Raw genomic sequence first — 16,614 nt, 5'->3', positions numbered from 1 at the left:
GGTATAAATTTAATCTTCAATTATAAACAATAATGTGGAGAGCATGAGGGAATGGCAGTTTAATTCCCTTATATCTGGGTGTATTTAGTTCCATTTTAGTTTTAACCAGTGCTTGATTTGATATATATATATATATATATATCCTTGAGGTTATTTCAGTAAAGTGATTATACTTCTACTGCAGTATGGATTTATCCTACTCTGTTCTGCACTTAAAATTGGGCATATTGCCACCCCATGTTACTGGTAACCCAAGATCACCACTATTATTCTGAGAAACTTAATATATGGGGACAAAGTTTGGCTCCAGTGATCTGTGATTGAGACAGCAAAACCTCATGATGAGAAAAACTAGCACCAGATGGCAGTCAAGGGTTCCATTATGTCTCAATGCAGAGTGAACTTTTGCAGAACACAAATCCTGTAGTGTAACTGTATCATCACTGAACTTTTCTCAAAGAGCCTTGGCCAAAAGTCACCGAGAAACATTGCCTTGACTGTTAGTTTGAGGCTGCCCACGTTTCCAACACCACAAAGCTTTAATTGAAGAAGCAGTTTCAGGGGATAGAAAATGTCTGATTTGGTCTCAAAATAGAAAAAAAAGGCGTTAAAAGCAGCAATATACAGAAGTTCATTTCTTTCTTGATCTTATTTTAGAAGAGTTTTGAATTCCGTTCCCTTCATTCTTCATTTTTCAGACAGTCTGTATAAAGGGACTGTTAAGAATACCCTGAATCCTCTTCTATCCTATTCAGATATAGTAAGGTTATTGCTGTTCCACTTTTGGCTGTTCCCATGAGGGTTAGCCACAGCCAATCAACAGATCCACTCAATCAGCTTGGCACAGGTTGACTATTTCTGAAGCAAAGTTGCCATTCCACCCAGGCTTTGGAGTGACGATAGGCGCTCACTCAGCAGCAGCCACGTGAACGCACCTAACTCCACACAGTCACTGACCAAATGTGAGGACATAACCCCATACACATAAGCCACAAAGCTGGGCAGCAGTGACATCACAGTGCTTCAGTGCCTCCCTTTCAGGAATAGTAATTTAGTTGAGTACTTAAAACTCCAACATTTAAAAAGAGCAAAAGAGTTTCTCCAATGATTCTTCAGGTTAAAAAAGGCCAGTCTACTGACATCTAGTGGCCTGGCTCTATCTGAGATTCTGTAATAAACCTATATTAAACATAACCCCCCCCCCACACACACACACACCCAAACTGTTCCATAAAAGCTGCTCCATAAAGTGATTAACTTATTAATAATGCCATTTCTAATGCCATTTGTTTTCTTTCTTCTCTAGTGTAATAAAAATACATAATAAATAATCATTTTCATAAACACTACTTACTGTTTAATAGCCGTAAGAAACATTTGATTTCTCTGGTTCCCTCGGGTTTGTTTCCTTACTTCAGGTTAGGTGCTCTGAAAACAGTGTCAGAAAGTGGAATTGTAATGCTGCACTAGGCCTGTCATAAATGCAGACAGCTGACCTCAGAACAGCCGGTGGTGATCACGCGCCACCACAAAAGTCATGGTCTGCTGACCCCAGGCCTCCTGCTGGCTGCTGGCATGACGGCTTGCCTGCTGTGGAGAAAAACATTTGCATTTCATTCAAAGAACCCAACCTGCATCAGAAAGACTAGGTCAGCATGATTCATTCCTCACAACACCTGCTGACACGGCTGTGTAGAAGTCAAGGTAACTCTTTCAAAACCAGATACCAGGACCCAACCTGTCGTGAGGGGCACTGCTTTCGTGGACTAAAAATTTACATCAGAAAAGGAACTCTGAATTTTTTGAAAGTTCTACATTTATTATAATTCAGATATTCAACTCTTGAAGAGTTTGAACCCTTGAAGTTCAAAGTGAAATGGCATAAAATAGATTTCATTTATTTAAGCAATGGAAACATTGGAAACATGATCTGTATTAAGAAACAGGGTCAGGATGACAATTTCAGAAATGTAATATCCTCAATATATAATTATAAGATCTAAATTTAAATCTTCTTAATTTTTATAACAACCTTAGACAGTGATTTTTACCTTGAAAATCACAGCGATGTTCCACTGACATCTAATAAAGAGAAAAGGACCTCTGTCATTGCTCCTGAAGCACTACAGAAACTGCACTTTTTGTGGCAGGTCAGGTAACATATGAGAACTGCATAATGCTTTACAGCACAAGTCATGCACAACAACTATGAAATAAGTGAGGAAGGGAATAATTGAACGCAACCCAACAAGAATTAAACTGCTGCTAATGTCAACCAAGGCAATCTGTCTCCAGTTAGCAGCCTGTAACAGTGCCATTAGTGGCCACTAACATCAACCGAGGGACTGTGACAAGCAGCTGTTGGCTGGTCATATTGAGCAAGGGACTGTGGAAGGCAACTAATGGCTTGTAGTATCAATTGAGGTAACACCTATCCATTTTTGTGTGGTTGTTACAGTGAGCTCATTTAAAGAGCCCCTTTTAAACCCATTGTCCAGTGCTGCCCATTGCTTGGGTACTTAGAATCAACACTGTTATCTTTGCTGTTTTGTACACTGTATTTCTGTTTTCTGTTTGCCTTTTTAAAATCTTTGTTCTCTGTACCATGTGTGTGTGTATGTGTTGTTGTTTTTTTTTAGTATGTTTGTTTGTCTGTTTGTTTGGGGGGTGGGGATGTTGTTGTTTATTTCACAACTGTGCTGTAAATGTGAATTACACGCTGCAATTCTAAAGGGAATCCAGAAGCAAAAAACACCAAATATACAGTGTCCCTTTAAATGTAATGTTTATGTGGTGAATCTGAAAAAATTGGAGCAGTGTTTTCCTGAACCCCTGCATGTACCTCACAACTATGAATGAAGGTTAAGGCCAAAACCTGATGTCAAAGCAACTGTAAAACAATGCCTCAGGCACCATGCAGCAGTTTTCATATAAAAATGTTCTCTCACATAGCTCTTTACAGCACAAAAGTCTTCCAAAATGCCAGCTTCTTATCACCATCACTCAAAATATTCCTGAATTGGCAGGTTTCTCTAGATGAATATTTCACACAAAATGTCTTGATTTATATCTAATTAATGTAATATTCAGATATATGGTAATGTTTCCCCCATTGCCATTTATTACAGAACAGGGCTGAAAAAGTAAATCACACTATGCACCTGTAGGGGGAGCCCTGGAGCAGAACCAAAAACCAGGTCAAACACAAAATAGACCTAAAAACTTAAAGGAACACTGTTGTATTTTTACCTTAAAATTACAGCTTTAAATGACTGTAATGTTCCACGGAGCTGCAATAGAGAGAATAGAGCCTCTGCTGAAGCTACGCCAGCCCTCTTCTGGTTTACTGCACTAAGCAACTAATGAATCAAGGGGTGGAGGACTCTCGCAAGAAATGGGTAACGCTTAACGGAACATAGCTCACAGGTGGATGGTTGCCTAGCTACAAGAAGAATCTAGCTCGGTATACCTGGTATGGACATTATATGGCAGAGAGAGTAAAGAGAAAAAGGGAGAATGAGCAGCCGTACTGAGTTAATACTGGACTGAATTTACACAGTAGAGTGAGCTGAAACAGACATGAGGACACAAGTTGGTGCAGTAAGTATTTGTTGCACTTTTTTTATGTGTTGCGGTGCTAGTTAGTGTTAATTTTGTTGACGAAAGTTTTATAATATTTTTGAGAGTTAATGAGCACTGAGCCAGGGTTTGCAGCAGCTAACTTTACCTGGATTGCCTAATTATTTATAAATCATTTTGGTAATAAGTGCTTTTCACGAGCTACTATCTGGATTAAATAACTGAAGTTACACTTTGTGTCGGTGGAACCCAAGCTTGTTGAGGACATTTTTTGAGAGTTACTGATGAACAAGAGTGGTAGAGCCTGCTTACTTTAGCCGGATTAGCTCAGTTAGACATCACTTCTGGTAACAAGTGCTTTACTGTTGCTTGCTGTGGTTATAATGGTTAATATATGGCTAGTGTATCACCAAAGTTACACTTTATGGTTTTAATAACATGGTCCAGTGTGTATTATGAGTGATATATGGGTTTATCATGTAGTCAACATTATTTTATTCAATTACACGCATTCCCCCTGCTCAAAACCAGCCTGCACCCCAGATGCCGTTTGCTACTTTTGTAAACATCACTCGATGAGTGAGTGGGTAAAAGTGCGAGAGGTGTGTGTTTGTCTGTGAGAGAGAAACAGGGAGAGCGTGTGCGTGTCGTGTTTAAGTAAGTGAGCGAGTGTAGAGAGAGTTGTGTGTGAGACTTGATTTCACTGTAAATGTGAATTACACTCAGCAGCATGTGGGGGGGAGGGCTCAGGAGACAAAAAAAATCTTACATTCCTTTAAGAATTAGTTAAGAATTAAGAACTGAAAAAATCTACCTTTCTTTGCTGTCACACAAGCTGTTGTTTACTTTGAGCTGGGACTTGTGTTTCGTGTCTCTGAGTAAATCTAATGACTTCACCATTGTTTACAGTTGTAATTATTTGTTTCGTTATCACAGTGAGGGTAGTGTACAGAAAATATTACTGCTGGGCTTTGGTACTGAACTACAGGTACTAGAACTAGTATCGGTTCAAACTGGAATATTTTATTTTAAACATAATTATAATGCAATGTTATTTAAAGTGAAAGCTTCTGTTTCCAGGGCTTAAAATTACTGCAGTCCCTAAAATGCTTGTTTTGCCCATATAACAGTCAAGAGGATACTTTGAGCATGGGCTTTGTTCGTGTGAATAGAGAGAAGAGTTGTAACAAGAGCTCATTGAAACAGATAAGAGCTCCATGAGGGCTAGATCTCTTTTTGGTGATTCAGGAGTAAATATATAATTCAATGGTTAAACATAGTATTGTTACGACAAAAAGCAGTCCAAACTAATCAACCAGAATATGTATTTTTAAAAAAAAGCTCTTTCAATTTGCAGGTACCAGAGATTGGACATTATGAGTGTGTGTGTAATGATGTTGTGTGTGTGTGTAAACAGCCAGTGCACTCATAACAGCTACAGCTCTCCATTGCACACTCCACCAGCAGCTCTGGCCTATGGCAATGTTTGATTTTCGCGGCTGGAGCTTGTTCTGGACCACTGGAAAACCCATTCACAGCACAGTGGGGAAACCTGCTGCTCTTTCTCTGAGGCGAGGAAGAGGATGGTATAGAACTTCTGCCTTACTAATGTGAATCAGGGGGATGATGCAGCCAGACTTTACACCTCAGTGTAGTGATTGAGTGATAGAGTTCTTCAGTAACAACTGCCCTCACTTAATGTTGGTGTCTCCCTTTGGATGCCTTAAAAGGACATGTGCTGCTTGCGGATGGACAATATTATGTTGCTATCTGCTGACAATGCAGGTATATGGTCAAAGGTGACCAGATGGGTACAGAGCAGTTTAAAACCTTGTTCAAGTAAAAATACTGTTATTTGGGTAGGATAATGTTACAAGTATGAGTAAAAGTACCCATGAAAATATAAACTCCAGTAGAGAAACCAAAGAATCAGAATGTCTTGGCTGCTAGAACATAGCAGATAACACCACATCAAAATATAGTTGGATTCGCAACTTGGGCAGGGACACGACACTCCAACAATAAGAGCTTTCGAACAACACACCTAAACTCCTGCCATAAATATAAACATATCAGGTTAAAAACCTTCTGAGTTATTTATAGAACCGCAGATGAAATTCTCAGAGCATCCGAAAGTTGTATGGCTCTGTTCTTTACTTTTTTTATTGCACTTTTGGTTTTATTTTCGAATAAAAGCATATTTTGGTTTCAGGCAAGCTAAATTTTTAGCTTTTTTTTCTGCTCTCCTATATAATGTTCTTTTATTATGTTTAAGGGCTATTAATGAATCCATTGATAGTGGGTGCTTTTTACTGAGTAAGTTTTATAGACAGGCATTAATAAAGACAGGCTCATTAATAAAGAAATGCTCATTTCTCCAGGTTATTTGCACCCCACCTGCAATACCTACACGCCCCACACTTTGAGAAACACTGTGTTAAAGGAACACTATGTAATATCTTTACCTTAACATTACAGCTTCAACATCATTATGATGCTTCAGTGACCTGTAACAGGGAGAACAGAGCCTCTGTTATTGCATCTCTTGCCTCAGCACTGCAGAAACTGCATTATGTAATTTTAGGAGGAGAATAACAAACCACCCTCAAACTTCACCTTAATTTTAGTACTGTGCTGTAATAATTCGTTATGCTAGAGGGAGCCCTAAGAGAGAGAAAAAAACACATACCTCAGGTTCATAAACCTTATAATGTATAACATTCATGGTCGGTAACTGCTTATCCGGTTCAGGATGGCAGTGGGTCCAGAGCCTACACAGAATCACTGGGTGCAAGACCAGTCCTTCGCACACACTCACACATTCTCTCACACTTATGGACACTTTTGAGCATCCAATCCACCAACAGACATATTGTTGGACCGTGGGAGGAAACCCACGTTGATAATGGGAGAACACATCAAACCTACAACCCCAGGATCCTGGAGCAGTGTGATACCTGTGACTACCTGCCGCACCAATGTGCTGCCTATGTTACTTGATTAAAAAGGTTAAAATACTCAATATAATTGTTGCAAACTGTAAATATTAAACTTTAAATATACTCATGAATGTACGAAAAAACGGTACCTATGTACATGTACCTGAGGTAATGTAGTGAATTTCCTACCTCTGGATCTGACATTTTTGTGAATCTCTTCATTGTGAAGCCACTGACAATACCAGAACAAGCCACAAGGGGAGGATAACTACCAGTGCTTGTGAATGGCACACTTTATAATATCTATCCTCTTTCTTTTGGCTAATTACTTATGGATTTTCTCTAGTAAAACATGTAAAAAGGGCACTTCCAGGAAACATATGGTGTTGAAGGTGTTTAAATCTACTGACATTTAGAATCAACGATCAATTAAAACAGCAAACAAGTGACATTCCCAGCTAAGATTTCATACCCCCTTCCTCATCTTAATAGAAATGCCTGCAGTTAGACATGTAATGGGAGCTGATAGGTATGCAAAACAGCACAGCCTATCAGCAACCATCTCATTATGCTCCCCAGCTTCTAATGTCACTATTTTTTTTTTTATCTTTCTGCCGTATGCAAGTTCTAATTAAAATGCACCCATGTTTCTCAGTAAGCTGGCTTTGAATTAATTGCCTCGCCAATGGCCTGAGACATTCAAAATGCCAGCATGAGTAAGAAAAATAGAACACATGGAGCTGCACTGCTACAAGCACAGTGTCTTAAAGATCACATTTTATTCTCCAGAGCATTTGACTTTATATATGTGTATATAAAGTACATATATACACACACACACTATATTAACTCAACCACCCAAATCATTGAATTCAGGTCATCCAATCACTTCTATGGCCACAGGTGTATAAAAACAAGAACCTAGGCCTGCAGACTGCTTCTACAAACATTTGTGAAAGAATGGAGCTCTGTGAATTCTAGCATGGGACCATGATAGGGTGCCACCAATGCTAATTTCCTCACTACTAAATATTCCACAGTCAGTGGTATTAATAACAAAGTGAAAGTGACTGGTAACAATAGCAACTATGCCAAGAAGTGGCATGCCATGTAAAATGACAGAGTAGGGTCAGCGAATGCTGAGGCGCATAGTGTGCCAACTTTCTGCAGAGTCAATCCCTACAGACCTCCAAACTTCACGTGGCTGCCAGAGTAGCTCAAGAACAGTGCGTAGAGAGCTTCATTGAATGGATTTTCATTACAAAACAGCTGCACCCAAGCCTTACATCACCAAACAAGATGCAAAGGTCAGATGCAGTGGTGTAAAGCATGCCACTGTACTGACGAATCACACGTCTCTGTCTGGCAATCCGATTGACGAGTCTGGGTTTGGTACTTGTCTGAATGCATTGAGCCAAGTGTAAAGTGTGGGGTTTTCTAGTAGTTTTTCAGTCATATAAGAATTTTCTGACCTTTTTCTACACTCACTGTTCGTTGTCTCAGCTCCATTGACTGTACAGGAACATACAGAATTTGTACAAGTACACTTTGTAGTCCATCTGTTTCTCTATATATAGGGGGTTCTCGACTTACGACGCTGATCCGTTCCTACGTCGCGTCGTAAACCGATTTTCGGTGTAAGTCGGAACATATGTATATACTGTACGTAAATAACATACTGTAAGCTATCCTATCCTAACACCTATCCTCCTCGGTCCCGAGCCGCGTAACCGTGTATTCTTCCGCCGCTCACACCAAACACGTGTTCGCCAAGTTCACCAAGTTCGCGTTACGACATTTACGACACAAACCACTTAAGTCGAAACAAGGCTTTATACAGTAAACGGGAGATGTGTCATAACCACGAAACATCGTAACTCGGGACTGACGTAACCCGAGGACCTCCTGTATTTGTTTGCATTTTTTCATATTTTTAAATAAAACCTTATCATTAATATTAACAATTTTATTTTCTATATGCTTTACATGAAAGATCACAAATTAAATATGCTGTTCTTAATACACCATTGATTGCTGATTATTTAATAATTAGTAACTTAATACTTTAAACATTTGTCATAGTTCATAGTTTTATTCATTAAAACATGATTAGTTACTGATATCTTACATTTTTTGTGTGTGGAACATGTCATGTCCATATGTTAATGTAATAACTGTAGAATTACTGTAGTTATAGTATTATAATAACATAATAATATTATTATTTAGCAGATTAAGTTGTTAATTCAACATGAAATCATTTGGTTAATGATATCTAACTTCTTTTATATAGAAAGCCTTAATGTCAAGCTGAGGAAAGCACCAAATGTTTCATTAAGTGTCCTGTACTGAATGATTTATTACAACCACATGGTCAGTATGATTCCTAGTTTATATATAATCTATAATTTATAGTTATATCATTTATTTATATAACTACGTAATTTGGGCAGGACAGTCTGTATTCCCTATTGTGTCCTCATTGTTAGTTATCTATATAACGTTTACTACTTGCTCCTCAGCTATCACTGTTCTTGTAACCCGCTCTGGGGTAATTGTGAAGGCAGGGGTAATTTATGAAGGAGATATTCATTAGTCCCCATTACACAAGACTTTGCTTGTTATCAGAAGCTTCAGTAATCAGTGAGTGGCTCTGATTGGCCCTCATTTTGGATAATTGTAGCATTGCAGCTGTAAAGGCAGCTGGTCACATGCAGTAATGACACACAGGTCAATCTGAATCTGGCCTTTCAGTCCATTTTACAGCTAGTTATAGCACAACTCTGGACAAGACCAGGATAGGAGCAAGGTAATATCTGAACTCCACTCAATGGCCCCCACTCCGCCCTCAATCTACTTGACTCAGAACAATAGACGGAACACTGTCTCTGCATTATTCAAACAATGACAGCTATGGTAGGCATGTCCATTGGCAGTGGAGAAACAACTCCCCACTCTGGCAGCTGCTCGTCTTGTTCTGACCTCTGCTTCTCCACTGCCGCTCCCAGCGTTATTTTAAACCACCCCCAACACTGTTTCCTCATTCTCTTGCTCTCTCAGAGGCCCCGTCTCTGGTGATAAAACCACGTCAGGCCGTCCAGGTTGAGAGATGCACTGCCGATGTTTCAGTATATAGTTGTCGGCAGATGACAGCATAGGCATAAATGTAATCTTCTGGTAGTTCCTACATCAAAGGCTGAGAGCACCGCCTCAGACTTGAAATAGCGCCACATTTCACCACCTACAGCACTTGGACCCTGCACTTGCCACTGATCAGCCGAAGGCTCACAAAGGCCAGTCCCGTAAGTAGCACTCCCTCAGTGACATACACATGCCACCCAGGTGCCACAGCAAAAAAAGTGTCAATGAAATGTATTTGGTAAAATTCCACTGAACCATAAGTCAGTGAGAAAGCATAAAGGCCGTCTAGGACATCGTAGCAGGCCTACTGATTTCTGTATGCATTTTCTAGGTTATCATCATTTTTGTTGTATCTAAATTCTGAAAGTATTATAATTTTATTCATATTTTTGTTAAGTTTGGTTGGAAATATAGGCTTCTGTTTTCTCAGTTATATCTATGTAGATACAGTTCAGACTGCTTGCCCCTTTGATACAACACCAGTTGAACTGAGGGCCTAATATGATTAACCGCAAACATAATTAAGTAATAATTAATTAACTTACCGGGGGACTTTGACAATTGGTGGGACTAATCATATGACTCCTAACATCAAAATAAAAAATCAAAAAAATCAAATGAATGTTGGCACTATCATCCAAAGATCACAGGTTTGTCTCTGATGATGCCTCAGGCATCTGGGGTCAAGAGTCCCAGAGATCTCAATTGACCTCACACTATATAGGTTCAACTTTCCCTTATTTTTTCAAAGCTTGGTAATGGGGTGTCTTTAGTAACACAATGGAATTTTCTAGTTTTCTCAGCTTCAGAGTCGTGTGACAGGGGGAGACCTCGCTGAAATGTGAACTGGCAGAACCGGAAAGAAAACCAGGTAAAAAACATCCATATTAAAGCTGGAGTAGGCGATTTGTCTTAAAAAACTGACAACGTACAAAAAATATTCCAAATCTATATAGACCACAGGACTGTGAACACCCCAGCCAATCATTTCAGGCCATGGTGTTCCTTTGTTTTAGGGGAGAGGCTTTGGAAGGAAGGTAGAATATATGGGGTGGGACTTGTCATTTGGATTTTTTTCAACAGTTAGCTTACAAAATCACATACTCCAGTTTTAACAAATATTTCTGTAAATGTGTTTGTCCAACTTTGTTAAATTCTCAGCTGTAGCCCTTGGGAAGGTACGGGAAAGTACAGGAAGATAAAAATAAATCCCTGACTATGACTCAAAAAGAATGATGCTGCTTAAGCTGTTACAAATTTCTGATACAGAAAATGCTCATTTTTGACCTGTTGACACTTCAAAGTATGTTTCCTTATCAACAGATAATTTCTGTTGATCGCATACTGTGTTAAACAATAATCTAAAGTCAAAAATCACTAAGCCATCATGTAACATGAACCAGCACTGCAGCAGGCATCAGGGGTGTTTTGCATTTTAGAAATTGCTTTCAAATAAATCCCAGTACTGTCCACATAGATATGCAAAACAAAGCCTCTAAAAACCATGGGCAGATCATTTATCAAACCACTTCTAATGAGTAAATTAAGGCACACCCATTTTAGATATGGGGGTTCAGTTGCCCAACCAGCTTGTATAATCCCCAACAACACTAGAGTGGAATGTTTTTTCTGGTGTGATGGCATACTATTCTATATTTCTGGGATAAGCTACAGTAGTGTTTTTTGATCCAACTTAATAATTCCAACATCAGTACTTGACAGCTATTTCATAGCTGAATTTCACCAAATCTGGTTTAAAAATGTACCCAGAAGGAAAGAAGCCATTACTGCAGCAAAAAATCTTTTGTTCCTTATGTTGCAGAAGAAATGTTGAATGAGAGGTTGTCTCTAAACTTATGCCATATAGTGTAAGAACATGAAATCCACTGTGAAATACAAGATACAGGAATATACAATATCCTGGAAGATTGTGAGAATAGCTACACGAAGTGGACAAGATGCATGATGTTTATACATGAACAAAGATTTGATCAAAATGCATACTGGACTACCTCAGGGTCAAGAGCTGGATCCCAATGAATTCTAATAACAGTTACACTTGTTCCCTCAGTTTACTAAGTGTAACACACATTCAGTGTTCGCCTAAACTTCTTCTGGAGTCCAACTACACTTTTAGACAGTTAATTCCGTTATCAGGTGATCTAACACCTCTGAAGGTAATAATTGCATTGAGCAGACTGGGTCAATCAGGGTTGGAGCATGTCTGTAAGAGGTCATATCTCCAACTGCAAGGTGAGTGACCACTGCTAGATCTTTGAGGGGTAAAAAAAAAGTGGGAAATGATCATTTACGATTTCTCATAGATCTTGGAGAATCCATAAACGATTTTGGTCTTTACTCTGGTGTTCACAAAACTACTATTTAATTTACTTAAATAATCTTTTAGTTTGAAGCAAAGAAAATTAAAGCAGTGGTCACACTTGGCTTATTCATACAATGTTGCATGCAAACTTCCATTCACATACAATTCCACATGACTTCCAGTTTCATAGCAAGTTGACCCTAACCAGTAGCGCCACTGCTCTGTCTTTGTGACCCCTGATACACTCTGTACTGTCTCTGCCTTTTCTAGGCCAATATGGAAGATGTGCTGACTGTTGTGGTTTCGAAATTGGAGATATTATACATCCATTATTTATGGGATTACAAAAGAAAACACCAACGAGAGTCAAAGTAAAAAGAAAGCTGACAAAAATCTTTGAAAACAATTCCTTTTTTGCCACTGCTGCTACAATAGTCGTGCTCAACAGATCGTCTGAAAACAAATATGATCTCAACTGTAGCTTTTGGCAATTTTTCAAATGACTTGTGCAGGATGTCTGCATTTCATCATCATTATCAAATCTCTCTGGCCTGAAAGGTTTACATGTCATGGTTTATTCCATACTCTGCTCATTTGCAACCACAACTGAGCAAGTATTACCAAATGTATCCGGTTCCAGGTACCAGCTACCACTTTTCCCTAATGGAAAAACAGGAAAGGAGAGAATCAAGCAGAGCAGCTACCATATTCCTGGCCTTGGATGAATGAGGCATCATTGGGGATCATACCAATGGATCCCTCTCAGTGTCTTATTTTCACATCTAGCCATTGTGCAAGATTTTTGCTTTTACAGTTTGGATTTAAGACTGTTCACCTCATCTTATAGGCATTCATTGGCATAAAAGCTGAATTTATAACTTTTATTTATGTGTTTCAGTTTATTACAGTTTCCATTATATCTGCTCCATGTAATTACATTTAATACAAACCTGATATTTGCATATACTGTCCTATATGATGAATGAAGTTTTTACAAATACATTTTTCTAATGTATTTATCTTTAAATAGTAGCCCCAGCTCTTTTTTTGGCAGTGATTTGGGCTCAACTTGACATCGGCCTCCTTTGTTGTGACACTATTTCAGGGGCTCCTGTCTTCACATGGTGAATCCCCTTTCCTCGGCCCCTGCCCTTGGCCTGAACCTTTAGCGTCTGCATGATTGATACACTGTGTCTTATGAGATATCTTCACCCCCCCAACCACTTTCAGTAGCCACAGATCAGGTGTCCAGTTATTATAGGATCCCATCGTCTGATGGTGACGCTGGGTTCTTGGGATCTGGAGCAGAAGACTCATGGGTGTAGAGTAGTTAATGGGTGGTGTGAACACTTAAATGAAGGACAGGACACCTCGTGGTTGAGTTAACCTCAAAATCTTGCACTTTTCCAAAATAGCTTGGGGATATTTATACAGGGAGACATCAGAGGGAGGCCATATGAGCCGACTGACAAGACTTCAATGAAAGATGGCCTCCTTCTGAGGGATGAGGTAATAGTGAGGGGTTAGTGAGTCCCTCTGGATTCAGGGGCTTCTCCTTAAACCTTTAAGAAAGTATCTTTCAAAGTACACATCAGGTTATGGAGAGGATCATTTAAAGCAGACAAATAAAGCAGATATTTTATCAGAACATACAGTTCCATATTCTCTTACAGTCTTTAAATCATTCTCATTGCTATTCCTTACCAGACATAGATAACTAACAAAGAAACTCTATCTGGACGCTTGGCAAGTCTTGTATGTAGATATAGAAACAGATACATAGATTTACATGAGTGCTGACACACACACACAACGCAGTTTTCAAGAAACACTGACATGTTTCTCCTGAAAGTGTGTCAGGTCATTCAAAGGAGGTCCTGACATCATTTACTGACTCACCTCATGCCTCCAGGTCCCTCTTGGTTTACAACAGCAAGTGTGTATGTAATCAGAGACTTAATGCTGTGCCTTGCACTTTCCCCCATATTACAGTGAATGTCTCTCTTGGCTACCACCATAACTTCATAACAATCATTTATTTTCTCATGATCTCTGCATTTGTATCGCTTTCCATTACCTTCCTAGACTTCAGTAAAGGTTCTTTTGGCGTCTAGTCTCCGCAAACGCTCTCCCACATCTGCATTATCCGTTAATATCGGTGTGACGCTTGGAAGAGGATCACTCAACAGACAGGTGGTTTAGAGAGTACAGTTGCACTCGAGGGCTGTGTGAATACGCTCGCATATTGCAGTAAGCAACAAATCACCACATGGACATTAACTCTGTGGAGAGAGTCTTACTGTGACTTTAAAGAAGATAAACCTTTGGAACTATTGGTTTTTGGTGGTTCTGGATTTAGCCACAGGTAAGTTCTTTATGTGGCCTATTGCATTTTACCACGTACAAACATATGAGACAGGAACACTGAGCAAGCTCTTTACACAAGGCTTAAAGGAAGTGTCTATCCATATTGTGGACTGAGGCAATCTAACAACAGTATTACTGCAGAATATATTGTTTTTTTCTGATTCCTTGCGCATATTAACATGTTTGAATAGTATTAGAGAATAAAATACAAAGCTTTGTTGGAGCAGTTTGGTTTTATAAACTGTTAGCTCCTGAGTCTTTTACTCAGAGAAGTGTTTTTTTGCTAAATCTGACCCTGAGTAATTCCAGATTAATGTGTGGATTATCACCATTTGAATGGTCTGCTATTAAAGCACCAAGATCAGACAGCACCCTGTTTTATATATTTCCCCTAACGCTGCATATTATGGTCTGTATGGCACCTTTGGGGAATCCTTCCAAGTGCTTTTCGTTGTGAGTTGAAAAGGAGAAAGGAGATGGCACAGAGCTTTGATCAAGGAGATGAAAGTGCAGCATGACCAGTTCCACAGGCTCTGGTTGGACTGGGAGGCCGTATTTGATCATCTGAGAGAGCTGGTAGGAACTAAGGAAAAAGAGCTTTGCTGTCGGAAGCCTGAGAAAGTATTTCTCATGAAACTATACATATTGCCTGATTATATATATTAAGAGCAAAAAGCATTTTTTGGGGATATTCACTGTAAATACAAACATCATCTATGCATTTGAGTTGTAGATGCATTCTAATTGTTCTCCACATTGCATTCAAATTTGGAAAAAAAGATTTGCTTTTGTTCTATAGATTCAATGTATATGAGTAGTGTATAAAAGATGATAAGCACACAGAAAATCGATGTGTCATACAGGATGTAGAAGGCCAAAAAGTGAACAATGAAATGTGGTTTACGCAGTTCATACACAAAAGCAACACAAAAATACAGCCTACACTGTCCATGTAATTATTTAAAAAAATCAATACCAGTTAATATGTGGTTACAGGCCTGCTTTGCTGCAGCTTCCCTAGAGCCTTGTGAAGATCAATCTACTCATAAATTTTTAAAGAGGACACCTTAAACCACTTTTCCACAAGTTCCCTGGGGTCTTAATGAAACGTCTGCGACATGCTTTGGTCAATATACCACAAGGATCAAACAACACAGCAGTTTAATTGCCCAGTATAAACAGCCTTGTTTAGAATTACTGATTTCAATGCCTGATCCTTTAAAGGACAATGAATCAAAGCTCACTTCAATGCGAGAGCATGAGTGCGCAGTAAGGAGCCGAGGCTGGCCATTTTTGGCCTTTTTCACTTTGTTGTCTTTCTTTCAGTTCTCATTTTCACCATATTTAGTCAGTACTTATTCCCTTGTGTTTGTTTCGTTGTGTTTGGTGGTACTCAGATGAGAAGGTGCGATAAATCTAAAGTTTGGTACCCTATGAAAGAAGCAGTTCTAAATCAGAAAGGTTTGTGTTATCCTTTGATTTCTGACTTAGGCAGACCACAAAATCTAACTGTGTTGTTTTATTCACAGTTCGTGGATTGGTAGATTCCATATCCCCAATTTAATGTTAGTCCTAGGAGACTGAAAAGTGATTTTTTTCTTCATGACATGTCTTCTTAACATGTACCAAGATACTGTAGCCAAAAGATTGTTGTTTCTTCTTGTCTCAAATGCATTTTGCGCCTTTATCATTTTGATCCTTTACCAAAAGCCTGAAGTATTAAAAACTGTATAATCACACACAGTGATCAAGTATGTGTTAAGATTTTTCTTCGAGAAATAGTCAAAATCATGCTGAAGCTTAAAAGACAAGAAACAGCTACACAATTTGTCATAGGAACTGTATAATGCATGGACTTTCAATCAGCTTATAACTGACGGTTATTCGCAAAAATGTAGGACTTTTATTATACCTGCAGTAGTTCAGTGGTCCAGGAATACTAACAATAAACATGATACACTCAGAAAAGCAAATGAATCATAGTCATGTTCCTGCAATTTACTAGGACAGATTTAAGATTTAAGTAACAGAATATACTCTCCTGAAAAGGGACGAGGCTACATGCAGGAACTTTGCTGTGACTGCACTCAGCGACAAGAGTATTAATGGTACTTATGATGGATTAATAATTCATGATCACAAACAGCACAAAACAGCTAAAATGTACTGGAAAGTGTTAGATAACTTCAGAGAACACAGCCAAAAGCTGGTGGGCTGGATGAGTATTTCTGTGGAGATTTTACATTCTGTGTCCACAATTTGTAA

General features: G+C 38.9%; 1 protein-coding gene across 1 annotated transcript in view; it reads right to left on the bottom strand.

Annotated features, from left to right (window-relative positions):
- Positions 1-16,614, bottom strand: part of dnph1 (2'-deoxynucleoside 5'-phosphate N-hydrolase 1) — a 56,722-nt gene that overhangs the window by 522 nt on the left and 39,586 nt on the right. The window contains exon 5 of the transcript XR_010804103.1: positions 1,355-1,590. The gene's annotated coding sequence lies outside the window, so the exon portion shown is untranslated. The remainder of the gene's footprint in view (positions 1-1,354; positions 1,591-16,614) is intronic.

Source organism: Hoplias malabaricus, chromosome 8 (genome assembly GCF_029633855.1).
Source record: "Hoplias malabaricus isolate fHopMal1 chromosome 8, fHopMal1.hap1, whole genome shotgun sequence".
Lineage (NCBI taxonomy): Eukaryota > Metazoa > Chordata > Actinopteri > Characiformes > Erythrinidae > Hoplias > Hoplias malabaricus.
The sequence above is the reverse complement of the archived record's forward strand: the minus strand, read 5'-3'. Positions and strand labels throughout refer to the sequence as shown.